The sequence below is a fragment of the Anabrus simplex genome, chromosome 1 (genome assembly GCF_040414725.1).
Source record: "Anabrus simplex isolate iqAnaSimp1 chromosome 1, ASM4041472v1, whole genome shotgun sequence".
Classification (NCBI taxonomy): domain Eukaryota; kingdom Metazoa; phylum Arthropoda; class Insecta; order Orthoptera; family Tettigoniidae; genus Anabrus; species Anabrus simplex.
This window is the reverse complement of record NC_090265.1, coordinates 555,125,923-555,139,477: the sequence shown is the minus strand read 5'-3', so window position 1 is coordinate 555,139,477 and position 13,555 is coordinate 555,125,923. Positions and strand designations below refer to the sequence as shown.

The following is a 13,555-nucleotide window of genomic DNA, read 5'->3' as shown; positions in this document are numbered from 1 at the left end:
ATGTGCATCAACAATGCACAAGGACAATCGTTTGAAGTTGTAAGACTCGATCATCGGAAACTGTGTCCGGCTCCATGGCTAAATGGTTAGCGTGCTGGCCTTTGGTCACAGGGGTCCCGGGTTCGATTTCCGGCAGGGCCGGGAATTTTAACCATAATTGGTTAAGTCCGCTGGCACGGGGGCTGGGTGTATGTGTCGCCTTGATCATCATTTCATCCTCATTACTACGCGCAGGTCGCCTACGGGAGTCAATTCAAAAGATCCGCACCTGTCGAACAGAACTTGTCCTCGGACACTCCCGGCACTAAAAGCCATACGCCATTTCATTTCACCGGAAACGGTGCTTCTCTTACGGTCAACTGTACGTGGGTTAGAAACAGAAACACTCTGTACATCTTAGCTTCAAATGGAAGGACAAAAAATATAGTTTACCCGGAAACTCTGTTTTATTGTTTTAATTTTATTTGTACCATTCACGAACTCGCTACATATTCAGCATTGGATGTAACAATATTTTTAAAAATAAAATAATGTAATTAATGAAATTTATGTAAAAACTATGTAGGTATGTTAATATTTTTTTGCTTTTAAATAAATGGTTTAAAACATCTAGCCGTTGAATTAATAAAGGCGGGTGAAGCCGCGAGCATATGCTAGGATTATATAAAATAGTTAAAAAAATCTCTCCTAAAAGGGAGTGTTCCCAAGCATGATTTATTCTAAAAAGTAAATGTCTCAATCTTGCTAATAACTATCATAATTACCGAGCTCGATAGCTGCAGTCGCTTAATTGCGGCTAGTATCCAGTATTCGGGAGATAGTGTGTTCGAACCCCACTGTCGGCAGCCCTGAAGATGGTTTTCCGTGGTTACCCATTTTCACACCAGGCAAATGCTGGGGCTGTACCTAATTAAGGTCACGGCCGCTTCCTTCCCACTCCTAGCTCCTTCATGTCCCATCGTCGCCATAAGACCTGTCTGTGTCGGTGCGACGTAAAGCAACTTGCAAACTACCATAATTTTCACCGTGGCATTCATTGGCGCAATCAGATATCCACGTTTGGCCGTACTCTGAAACAATCTCAGCACAAATAAAGGATAATTTTATATTACTCAACAATGTAGTTTAAGAATGGATTTAATTAGGCTTAAAGTAAACCAGTTAATTCAGCAATTAAATGTAGAATTTCGCCGTATATTTTATAAAATTAAAGATTTCTTACTTTCAGTAGTTACGGAGCTCATTGGTAAATACGTTAAAGGTTTTAAATGAAGTCTCTAAGATGATTTAAAACATAGGCTTTCAAGACATTGCAAATTTTAGTCTAACTGCGACAAAGCTCTAGAAATTAAGCGAAGAATGAGGTAATATTGTTAAGAACTACGCAAGAAGGAAAAGTGCATTTAATTGGTTCTAATTAATCTCCGTTACAACACAGAGGTCTAGAAAAATTAGCTGCGAATTTTTTTCTTTATGATTTTGGCTCTGCCAAAGATTTAAAATTACTGTGAGGGCTGGAACGGAGTATACTCAGCATGGTGGGAGTTGTTGAGAAGATGTGGGTCAAAATTCGAACCACGGCCAACATGGAAGTGCTTTTCTGTGGTATCCCAGTTCAAATTCAGGAAATTGCCAGGAGTGAACCTCGTTTAAGGTCGCGACAACCTCCTTTCAAATCCTAGCAAGATCCTTGGAAACGACCCCTTTTCGGGCTAGCGGACGCGGACGTCTGGAGAAATGTCAGTCCTTCTCCCTAGCTGTTGCCAGATTCTGTTTATGTCAAGTTTTGGAAACCAGTCTAACACACTATGAAAGTGAGATACTCCACTAAGTCCTGGAGGATAATTAACGATGAAAATCACGTTGAAAATAATCGAAAGAAATTGGCTAATGCAATGAGCTTGCAGTTGCAATGAAAGGTATTCTATGAGGAAAAGTGAGTTCTCCGACGAAATTGTCATCACTTCGATATATTTCCAGACCGACTTTGATGTACGGGAGTGAAATCTAGGCGGATTCAGTATATCTTATTAGTAAGTTGGAAGTAACAGACACGAAGGTAACGGGAATGATTGGCGGTACAAACAGGCGGGAAAAATGGCAGAAGGGTACTCGAAATACAGACACAAAGGCTAATTTAGAGATAAACTTGATGGATGACGGTGGGTTTATAAACCGACTTTGCTGGTGGGGTCATGTGAGACGGGTAAAGGAGTATATGCTACCTAAGAAATTAGTAGACTCAAGAAGGTAAGAGAAGCAGAGGGAGACCAAGGCGATGACGGTTAGAGTCAGTTTTCAATTATTTAAGATAAGAGATGCAGAACTAAACGAGACCAAGGAAATAGTTGTGAAGTCGCATAATTGATTTGCGGAGGGTTGCAGACCGAATGCTGAAAGGCTTAACAGTCTATACTGAAAATGTATGAATATTTTTATCACAAGCGCCATCTGTCTGTCTGTCTGTCTGTCTGTCTGTCTGTCTGTCTGTCTGTCTGTCTGTTAGGTCATCAGCCCGGAGGCTGGTTGGATCCTCAAATAGCACCACCAAAGACTATGCGGTTATAAGGAAACCCCAAAAACCAATGGCAGCACTAAAATGAGGCGTACTAGACAAGATGAGGAGTGAGGTAGTTTGCCATTGCTTTCCTCACTGGGTCAGAAAGTACTATTGCAGCACGACTGACCCTATGAGCAGCACCTTTCATAACACTCAGATGCACTAGTCATGCTCTGAATGTCATTACTCAGCACTACCCATACCCCAGCAACTCCCATATTGTCACAGCCATGGATGTTGACTGGGACTTCGGTGGAAGCTACACTTTACTCTGGCCTGTGCCAAGAGATGGATGCAAAAGTACTGTATCCATCAAGAAATGACAGCAGGCAGTAAGCGCCATAATATTATGTATTATTAAATTGCCAAGTGGAATGTTTGGGTCACATTATTTTATCTGGATTGATATACGAATATGGTGGACTGTACGATACAGTTTCTCTTTAATGTGCCTATTTTACAGGCGAGAAGAAGACAAAATCACTTACAGAAATAAGGGCATCATCGTTCATGTCAAAAGGGCCATTGGTTGCTGTCGCTCTTGTTTTGGTAAAAATCTGTGCCCCGAGCTCGATTAGAAGCGAGAAAAGAACTGGAAAACTTGTTGTGGCCTCCTTAAAGCCCAGTCTAAACCCCATCTGAACTTGTTTGGGATTATTTGGATAGAGATTTCAGGAAGAGATTCTTGACGAACGTAAATGCACTGTGAAGCCATTTGCAGAAGGAATGGATGCACTTTTGAGATGGAATTTTGGTACAGTTGATAAAAAGAATGCCTAGAAACCCGCGGAGTGCCTCAGTTTCGAAAACAGATTTTGGAATGTCCTTTTCGAGTCCTAGAACTACACTGAAGGAAGTGTTTGTGAGAAACTCGTACAGAGAATGCCTACAATAGTAAAGAAATTTGTATGTATGTTGGGTATTCAGCCCGAAGGCTAGTTTTATCCTCCACAGCTCCGCCAACAGCTGTCATAAATAGCCTAGGCATCACTGAAGAGGCCTACTAGGAAAATTAGGAGTGAAGTAGTTTCCCGTTACTTTCCTCACCGCCAGAAGTTGCTATCACATATCAGTCTGCCAAGCCCACTGAAATGCACGCACCAACCGACCCTATGAGTGATATTTTCACACCATTCATGACAGGGACTGGCTGCATAAGGAATGGTATTATTAGCACCACTCATACCTCAGTCACTTTCATATTGTCAAAGCCAACGATGAGACTGAGACAGGTCGACGAAAATGACAAATTTATTCTGGCCCATACCAGAAGACATAGTGCACTGTAAACACTACATCTCGTCAGCAAAGGCATTAACAGTGAAAGGATAATTTTTCGATGTAAAGAAAGTCTAATACAGAAAGTGACTTTTGCCGAATGTATGTGCAAATACTTATTCTGTTTTATAGGCAATGGAGTGAATATCACAGAAACACGTTCTAACAACTTTTTATGGCCAGTCAACAATTTTTGCCTCATATTCTTTCTATTTTGTCCTAAAACTTTTGACTGGCAGGGTACATCTTCCAAGATGTAATAATAATTCTCGAAACTCCTTTATAGTATCGATTCACAGTCGACCTTCTCTTCAGATATTTCAAATAGTTTTACTTTCTTGTTTGCGCTGTAATTCCCTATTTCTTTTAATATAAAATGGGTCATCCACATTTTAAAGTCAAGAATAATACACAGCTTCCACAGATCTAGAGCAAACTTTACTAAGAGATGAAATTAAATATCTCATGTTAACATACCATTCTGTTTCAGATAGTGCAAATGCATGCAGAACAGTCTACACTAAATCACTCAGACCTATTCGAGCATTTGAGTGTATAGGATCTGAAACAGAAGATTTAAGCATTCAATCACTTCAGTACTACAAATGATCAACATAATTATCTGATCACAGGTTAAGTGTACATGAACAGTGTTTCCAGACGCACATCTAAGAGGGCTATTTTCAACTGCAGACAAATATAGCTTGGTTGAGTTACATTTAGCTCGCGATCAATGCATGCTGCTGGCGTTCAATGCCCTACCAAACACGGTGATACCTAGCGCAGCCTAATTATTGGCCTGGGAACGGATCAGATGTAGGAAAGTGAATGAAACAAAAGAATGGCAAGATGTAGAGGACCGAGCTCGATAGCTGCAGTCGCTTAAGTGCGGGCAGTATCCAGTATTCGGGAGATAGTAGGTTCGAACCCCACTGTCGGCAGCCCTGAAAATGGTTTTCCGTGGTTCCCCATTTTCACACCAGGCAAATGCTGGGGTTGTACCTTAATTAAGACCACGGCCGCTTCCTTCCCACTCCTAGCCCTTCCATATCCCATCGTCGCCATAAGACCTATCTGTTTCGGTGCGACGTAAAGCAAGTAGAAAAAAATGTAGAGGCGTTAATTCGCTATTACTGTATTCTTTACTGAGCGAGAGACAGTTGTAATCGAGCTAGCGAAGCGAGAGGTTGTATTGTGCAGTGAGTGCTGAGTGAGAAGTATGAATATTGCTTTAGAGCAATATCGCGCGGCCATAGGTCGATGGCACGGACGAGTGAAATGTGTGTGTACGCCAAGTGATAAGGTGCATTTACGAAAATCTGGGCTTGAGGGAACTATGATGGTAGCAGCAGTGGTGGCAATTCTTCTGATAATAGGAGGCATAGAAATGAACCCTGGACCAACGGGTTCATTGAGCTGGGAGGACATAGATAAGATTAGGGAAATAGTCAGAGATGCTTGCCAGTTTGAGCAAACGAGGGAGTTAATTCGCGAGCTGAGAAATGACATGACAGAAATGAAAGACTGTATAAAAGAAGAGAGAAGAATTATGACAGAAAAGGTGGTGGAAAACTCTAGGAAAATATTATTGAAGTCGAATATGAAGGAGATTGAAGGAGAAACTGATAAATTAAAGTGGCAACTGAAAATGACTATCCAGGACGCAAAGAGGAAAAAAATTTTCATATACGGCATTCCAGAGAAGGAAAAGGAGGATTCGAATGATCTAACGAATAAAGTGTTGGATATTATAAATAACCATATCAAGATAAATTGTAAAGAAGAAGATATTGATGAAATATATAGGCTGGGGAGAGTCAAAGGGAAAAGACCTATTAAGGTTAAGTTGATTTCTGCTTTGAAGGCGAACAAAATTATCCTCAATGGGAAGAACTTGAAAGGAGAAAGGATTTGGGTAAGAAGAGATATGGATAAAGAGACAATCATGGAACAGAGAGTCTTGCGATTTCACCTTGTAAAAGCTAGGAACTATGGACTAAAAGCATACCTAAGAGGCAAACGTCTTATAGTAGGTGACAGTAACTGGTCGCGTATCTGGTCAATTGCACAGCTACGAGAAATGGATAGACAGTTGAGTTCATCACACCAGGAAGTGCAACGGCCTGTAGAGGAAGGAATGTGTCAGTCAGCTGCCTGCACAGTGGCTGATAACGTACAATCTGATGACAACAGCGATCTGCATACTCTACAGAGGAACAGAAGACGGCAGAGGGACGAACACCTAGTGGAGGAGGATGGACAAACAGCTGACTGTCGAGTCGACACGAATCCAGGAAATAGCGGCACACCTGATGACAGAACCAAGACTCTGGCTGGGAAAGATCTTCCAGCGGAGTTAAATAACAGTGGGAGGAACGACGAGGCGAGCCGGATGTCAACAGCGGCGCCGCGTGGAGCTGAGGATACTTTCAGGCGTAGGTCAGTGAGTCTAAAAGACTTTTTTCAGAAGAAGGGGATGGGTTCAGGTAGTAGATTAAAACACTCAGAAGAACTATCTGAGAAGGACGTTATTTGCTCTCCGGAGGGAAGTATAATGGAAGTGGAAAGATCTAGAATAACTAGAAGTAAGTCAGGGAGTTTAGAACATAGAAGTAAAAAATAACTAGAGTTAAAGGTATCATGTGTTAACATTGAAGGAGTATGGAGCAAATTAGGTAACGAAGACTTTAAAGAGCTACTGGAAGAAATGGACATCCTTGGGCTTGTAGAAACTTGGGCTGATTACAAGAAAGACTTAAAGATAGAAGGGTGTATCGTATGGAGTCAATATGGATCAAGGAGATCCAATGGAGGAAGGATATCGGGCGGAATTTCAGTGGTTATCAAAAACAACTTAAAAGATAGAATACAGCGGTTAGAATCAGAGTTTAAGGAATTAATCTGGATAAGAATATTAGATAGGGTTAATTGGAGGAATGAAATATGTATAGCTTTTATATATAATCCACCTTTGAGCTCTCCATTTGCGCAGAATGATTTTTTTGAGAATTTAGCGACAGAAATTAGACGAATGAGAAGTACGTATGATCAGGCAAGCATTATTATTATAGGCGATCTTAACGCGAGGATAGGGGACAAGAAACCAGTTTATAGTCAACTTGAGGACGGGGTATTACTAGTTAATAGAAATAGCCAGGATAAAGAATGTAACAGAAATGGAGAAAAACTACTAGAGTTATGCGCGGTAGAGGAGCTTTATATATTGAATGGGTGGTGGTTTGGAGATGAGAGTGGAAAACTAACCTATATAGTAGAAAATGGGGGCAGTACAATTGACCTAGTTGTATGCTGTAGGGATAGTTTGCAAATTATCAAAGAGATAATCATTAAGGATTGGGCAGAGGCAAATCATATGCCAGTATCTATAAAATTAATTATTCAAGAGATAGGAGCGCAAGAGATCGTTTACGATAGCGTACAGGAGAGGAAAATAGCTAGGTATCGTTGGAGAGAAGAATTAGGAAATGAATTCAGACAGTACTTCAATGGAGAAAATTTTGAGATTTGGAAAATAGGTATTGTAAAATTGATAGAAGAGAATAGAGTGGAGGAAGCCCTAACCAGGATAGAAAATGTAATAGGAATGGCAGGAAAAGGTATGAGGCAAAATCCAAGTAAAACGCAGATAAGAGGTGGATGGTATAATACAGAATGTGTAAAGAAAAAGTCACAAGTTATGAAGGCACTTAGGATATACAAGGTGGATGGTGGTCAAGTAGCTAGAAACGAATTTTGTAAAAAAAGGAAAGAATACAGAGAATTGTTAAGAAAGACGAAGCTGGAATGGCAACAAAAGTTGGCTGCAGATATAAATAAAAAGTGCAAGGACAATGACAGTAGGAAAGTATGGGATAAAATAAATCAAATAACCAAGAAGAAGTCGGGCTCTGGGGGGACCAATATAAGTTATAGTACATGGGTCCAGTATTTCGAGAAATTATTGAATAAAGAAGACACATGGAGAGCTCAGCATGAGGGGATTACTGTTTCGAGGGGTTTGAGTGTCACTCTGCCTGAATTAGATGAGGCTATTTCGACTCATGAAATAAGGAATCTGTTACAACGAGCCAAAAAGGGAAAATCAGGAGCAATTTCAGGTATCACATATAAATTTTGGAAAGAGGTGGGAGAACGAAGCGGCATGTTGGAAATTTTGACAAAGATATTCAATAAAATATTCGAGAAAGGGATATTTCCAAAAGCTTGGAAAGAGGGGATTATATGCCCTATATACAAAAATAAAGGGGATAGATTAAATCCAGGAAACTATAGGGGAATTACCTTATTAGATACATTGGGGAAAGTATATACGGGTATACTAGCAAATAGATTAAGGAACTGGGCAGAGAGACATTCAATCCTCTCGAAATTTCAAAGTGGCTTCAGAAGAGGGAGAACAACACCAGATAATGTTTTTATTGTGAGAACTCTTATTGACAAATATGTAAAGAAAAAACGTGGAAAGCTCTATATTACATCAATAGATTTAGAAAAAGCATTCGATACTGTGAGCAGGGGGGCAGTCGTTACTAGATTGAGACAAGTAGGAGTGTCATGTAAAATGATAAGGGCTATGAAAAGATATATGCTGAAGTAAAGTGTACTGTCAGAGTCAAAGAAGGAGTAGTAGTAGGAGATATTATTTCTAAAATGGGTTTGAAACAGGGATGTAAATTGTCACCGATTTTATTTTTATTGTTCATTAACGATATACTAGAATTTGAAGTTGAGGAAAGATTAGCACTGCCGTGTTTAGAAAATCAGGATATTCCTGGTCTTGTCTTTGCTGACGACATACTCCTGTTCACACTAACGCCAGTTGCAATGCAAAAAAGTATTGATGGTATCGAGAAGTACTGTAAAGAGTGGAATATGAAAATTAACGCACAGAAAACTAGAGTAATGGTGTGCAAAAACGGGAACAAATTAGCAAAAAAGGAAAAATGGTATCTTGAAGGAGTAAATCTGGAAGTAGTTAATAAGTTAGAATATTTAGGAATTATCATATCAGGAAATGGAAATTGGTCTGAACACGTCAAGAGAGCAAAACTGATTGGTACAGCAGCCCTAGCTAGTATAAGAATATTAGATAACAGGATGCCTAATATTGATTTTAGGGTACAAAGAAATGTATACAACGCTGTGATTAAATCTAAAATGATATACGGTTCAGAAGTATGGGGCACAGAAAAGGAAATAGTAATGCTCGATTCAGTCACTAGTAGATTTATTAAAATAATTACAGGCTTACCAATATGTACGGCGAATAGTGGAGCAAGATTAATGTGTACTGACATTAATATAAAAGTGGATATAATTAAGAGATTAATAAAATATTGGTTTAGGTTAAAAACGGGAGGAGGGGGAGAAATTCTAGATATAGCTTACCGACACCAAATGAGGTATAGGGATGGGTACTGGGCGGGCAACTTAAAGAAAATACTAGAAGGAATTGGGATGGGGAACTATTGGGACAACGATTTAGAAGAAAGAAAAGTCTGTGGGAGAGTGGCACAGAGGGTAGCAGATATAGAAATACAAAGGCTAAGAGCTGAGGGTAATAATAGGAGAACTCTGGAGGAATTCATGAATATATACCCAGGTATGAAAATAATACATGATAAGTTAACCAAAAGAGAATATAGGGGAATGATATGGTGGTTGATGGGAGTTTATAAAAATAAGGCACTTACAGAAGTTGCAAATACATGTTTATTGTGTGAAAAGGAGTTAGGAAATGCACATTTCTTGAGACAGTGTGAAAGTACAAGAGCATTACGGGTTAAATACTTGGAAGCGGAAGAGATAAATAAAATGGAAAGAGAATCTGAGTACTATACTCTTGTCAAATTAATAAACAGGGAATGGAGAAGGCCAGGGAAACTATCAAAACCAAAACTATTCACAATTATAAAACGCTTGTGGGAGAAAAAAAATGAAATTAGTGCATGAGGGAAGGGGCACATGCTGCTGAAAAAAAAATGAAACAGCGAAATTAGCACGAGTACACATGGTTGAAAGGATATTATGGAACACTTAAGCTACACATACAGGAATGCATGCTAGTATTTCAGGATGAACCAAGTCTCGGCTCTCCTGCTTCGGACGACCAAAGTTGGAAGAGGGAGACTCCAAATCGACCAGTTACCCGTACACTGAATAAGAAGTTTAAAATTGATTATAGTCAGTAGAAGAAAACATACGGAGAGTAGTTATCTCTGAAGTATCATCTCTGTATGGGTTAATAATAACGAAGTTTTGTAATCATGTATGTACATAAAACAACTTTGATTCACAGATATCGAACATTATAGAGTTTAACTCACTAATAACTAAGGGCGACAATAATTATAAGTTTAGTATTATTTTCGTTTTTCATATCTGTTCAGTTTTGTTCCCCTGTTCCTTAAGTATTGTTGTTTGTCTGCCTGTTTTATTTTCTTTGGTTTAGTTAGTTAGTTTGTTTTGGCTACCTTCTAATGAGATTGTTGGTTGTTTGTCTGCCCGTTTTATTTTATTTTATTTTGTTTTTATTTTAGTTTGGTTTTGTTAGTTTATTTGTTTTTGGCTGATGACGTACAGTGGAGTTGGAAGAGGCGGGGATAGGCCTGACCTATCTCAAGCTAAAGTGTTGATTCGGTACGTCTGCACATGTAAAGTAGAGTAAAGTAGTGAATAGTGTTAGGTTAGAGGAAGTAAGTTGTCAATGAGACAGTGAAAGATGAGCCGAGTTATGGAATCCGTCTCGGCAGTGAAATATAGGTGTGACAGCCTACATGTAGAGCTAGGCAATCCGCACACATGTGGGTTGTTACAGGAAGGATTGGTGAGGAAATAACATTGACAGCTTAAAGGGTCTATGAGGTATCGGTTTCCGAGCCTCATGAGACATGTCTGGTCGTGACATCCCAGGGAAGGGTGGTAGCAGTTCCTCACCAGGGGTGATGTCGTGGCCAGACAGATTTAGGATAGATTTAGTATATATTCATGTAGTAAAGTAGTTAGTTTAGTTAGGTGGTGTGCTGCATGTGGAGCTGGCGATCCGCCCATGTGCAGGATGCTACAAAGTAGATTTAGAAGTAGTTAAGTAGTAAGTAGTTAGTGTCTAGGTATAAATAGTCTGTGAGTGTTTATTTTATTGGAACATTGTAACTGGGCGAAAGCCTGTTATGTTCAGTTCAATAAATTCAATACTGAGCGAGTTGGATGCGCTGTATGCATAGTAGAGCTGTGAGATTGCTTGGGGAAACGTTTAAATCTAGGTTTCCAGTTTGGCATCAGGAAATTGCTGCCGTAGTTCCTTAACTTAGGTCATGACCCTAACGTTCTCATTCAAGCACTTTCCTATCCCAACGTTGTTTAAAACCTGAATGAATCCTGCGGAAATTTCCTCAGAAAGGGGGAAAATTGGCTGTTACAATTCACCATTATAACCAGCAACGCCGCTTGCGTCCGCCTCTGTGGTGTAGTGGTTAGCGTGATTAGCTGCCACCCCCGGAAGCCCGGGTTCGATTCCCGACTCTGCCACGAAATTTGAAAAGTGGTACGAGGGCTGGAACGGGGTCCACTCAGCCTCGGGAGGTCAAATGACTAGAGGTGGATTCGATTCCCACCTCAGCCGTCCTGGAAGTGGTTTTCCGTGGTTTCCCACTTCTCCTCCAGGCAAAAGCCGGGATGGTACCTAACTTAAGGCCACGGCCGCTTCCTTCCCTCGTCCTTGTCTATCCCTTCCAATCTTCCTATCCCCCCCACGAGGCCCCTGTTCAGCATAACAGGTGGGGCTGCCTGGCCAGGACAAATACAAATATCCAGTCCCCGAGTTATAGGGAATTGAAATCGGGACCCTTTGAACCGAAGGCCTCCATGCTAACCATTCAGACAAAGAGCCAAAGAACGTATAAGCCTAATTAAATATTCAACATTTTATCGCTATAGATACCATAAAAGTACACGTTATCCGATAAACTTCAGGCGCAGAAGAAATGATTGAAATATCCGCCTATTTGCGATTCTACAACAGATGCAGGAGTTATAGAGGGTGAAAAATATCTAAATTTATGATACGGTTCCACATTTTTAAGTTTTACTTTAAACTGTCAATACAGAATTATGATCGACGAACGTTATTATAATGACTATTTAGTTCATGAATTAGTGACCACCGGGCGAGTTGGCCGTGCGGTTAGGGGCGCGCAGCTGTGAGCTTGCATCCGAGAGATAGTGTGTTCGAACCCCACTGACGGCAGCTCTGAGGATGGTTTGCCGTGGTTTCCCATTTTCACACCAGGCAAATGCTGGAACTGTACATTAATTAAGGCCATGGCAGCTTCCTTATCAATCCTAGGCCTTTCCTATCCCATCGTCGCCATAATACCTATCTGTGTCAGGGTGACAAATTCTAAAACAGGAAAAAAGAAAAAGAAAATGAATTAGTGACCAATCTGGTTTGAGAACATCATGAATTTCAACCAATCAGAGATATCTATCGTCACAATGCTGTCGTTTTTGTTTTATGACTTTAAATTTATCCCACCTACGTGCAATTGTGTTAATTTTTTTTTTTTTGGTGTAAATTCATCCGAACAGCGCATTGAAACATATTTTTATAGCAATAGCACTTTTGATCACAGAGCGTACAATCAACAGGACGTAACTTTGTTATTCTGGAGAACCAGATAGGCTGCAGCCCAAAGAGTTTAAATAGAAAAATATAACAAAATATATCTGTGCTGAACGCCTTGTTCCCTGAATGGCCAGTCTTCTCCTTCCACCGCTCTTCCCTACACGTGTGAGGTCGTGGGTGCGAATTCTGTCACACTTGTGGATTTGACCCTGTTTTACAGCCGGATGCCCCTCCCGATGCCGACCTTATGTGGAGGGATGTATTCGCTATTGTGGTGGTTGGTATTGTGGTGTGTTGTCTGAATATGAAGAGCAGAGCGTTTGGACAAACACAAACACACCCAGTCCCCGAGCCAGAAGAATTTATTAGATCAGATGCGATTAAAATCCCTGACCTGGCCGGGAATCGAACCCGTTACCCTCTGAACCGTAGGCCTCAACACTGGCCATTCAGGTAAGGAGTCGAACTGAATAGGTTAAATACAGTGCTTTATACTTATTTTTCATTGTCATTTCTAATTTAATTTTTAGTTATTCGCTAAATTGTCATAACGAATGCAATATGATTTACAGATTCTCTCAAGATATATTCACTCGGAACTTCGTTGCTCGCGAATTTATCGATGAAATCTGGATCTCTCAGTATATTTTATGTATGTTTCTTGAGTAATCCCGAAGGCTGGTTGAATCCTCAACAGCTCTGCCATCATTTGTGACAAATTGGCCTAGGTGTCGCTAAAGAGGCTTACAGGGGAGTGATGCAGTTTCCTGTTGATTACCTCACCGAGCCGGAAGCTGTAATTACGTATCAGTCTGCCAAGCCTACTAAAATGCATGCACTAACCAATCATATGGGCAACATTTCTACACCGTTCACAACAGGGACTGGCTGCATAAGGTAAGGAATGGCATTACTAGCATCGCTCATACCTCAGTCAGTTTCATATTGTCTAAGTCAATGATGAGATAGAGACAGGTCAATGAAAGTGAAAAATTTATTCTGACCCATCCCGGAAGACATAGTGGTTCTTGCCAGCAGAGACACCTCGATATATTACTACAGATACAACGATA

The 13,555-nt window shown here is 40.3% G+C and overlaps 1 protein-coding gene across 1 annotated transcript in view; it reads right to left on the bottom strand.

The window, feature by feature from the left end:
* The window catches only part of LOC136877288 (neprilysin-1-like), a 375,489-nt gene that overhangs the window by 155,894 nt on the left and 206,040 nt on the right, over window positions 1-13,555 (bottom strand). The gene's annotated exons all lie outside the window — the stretch shown is intronic.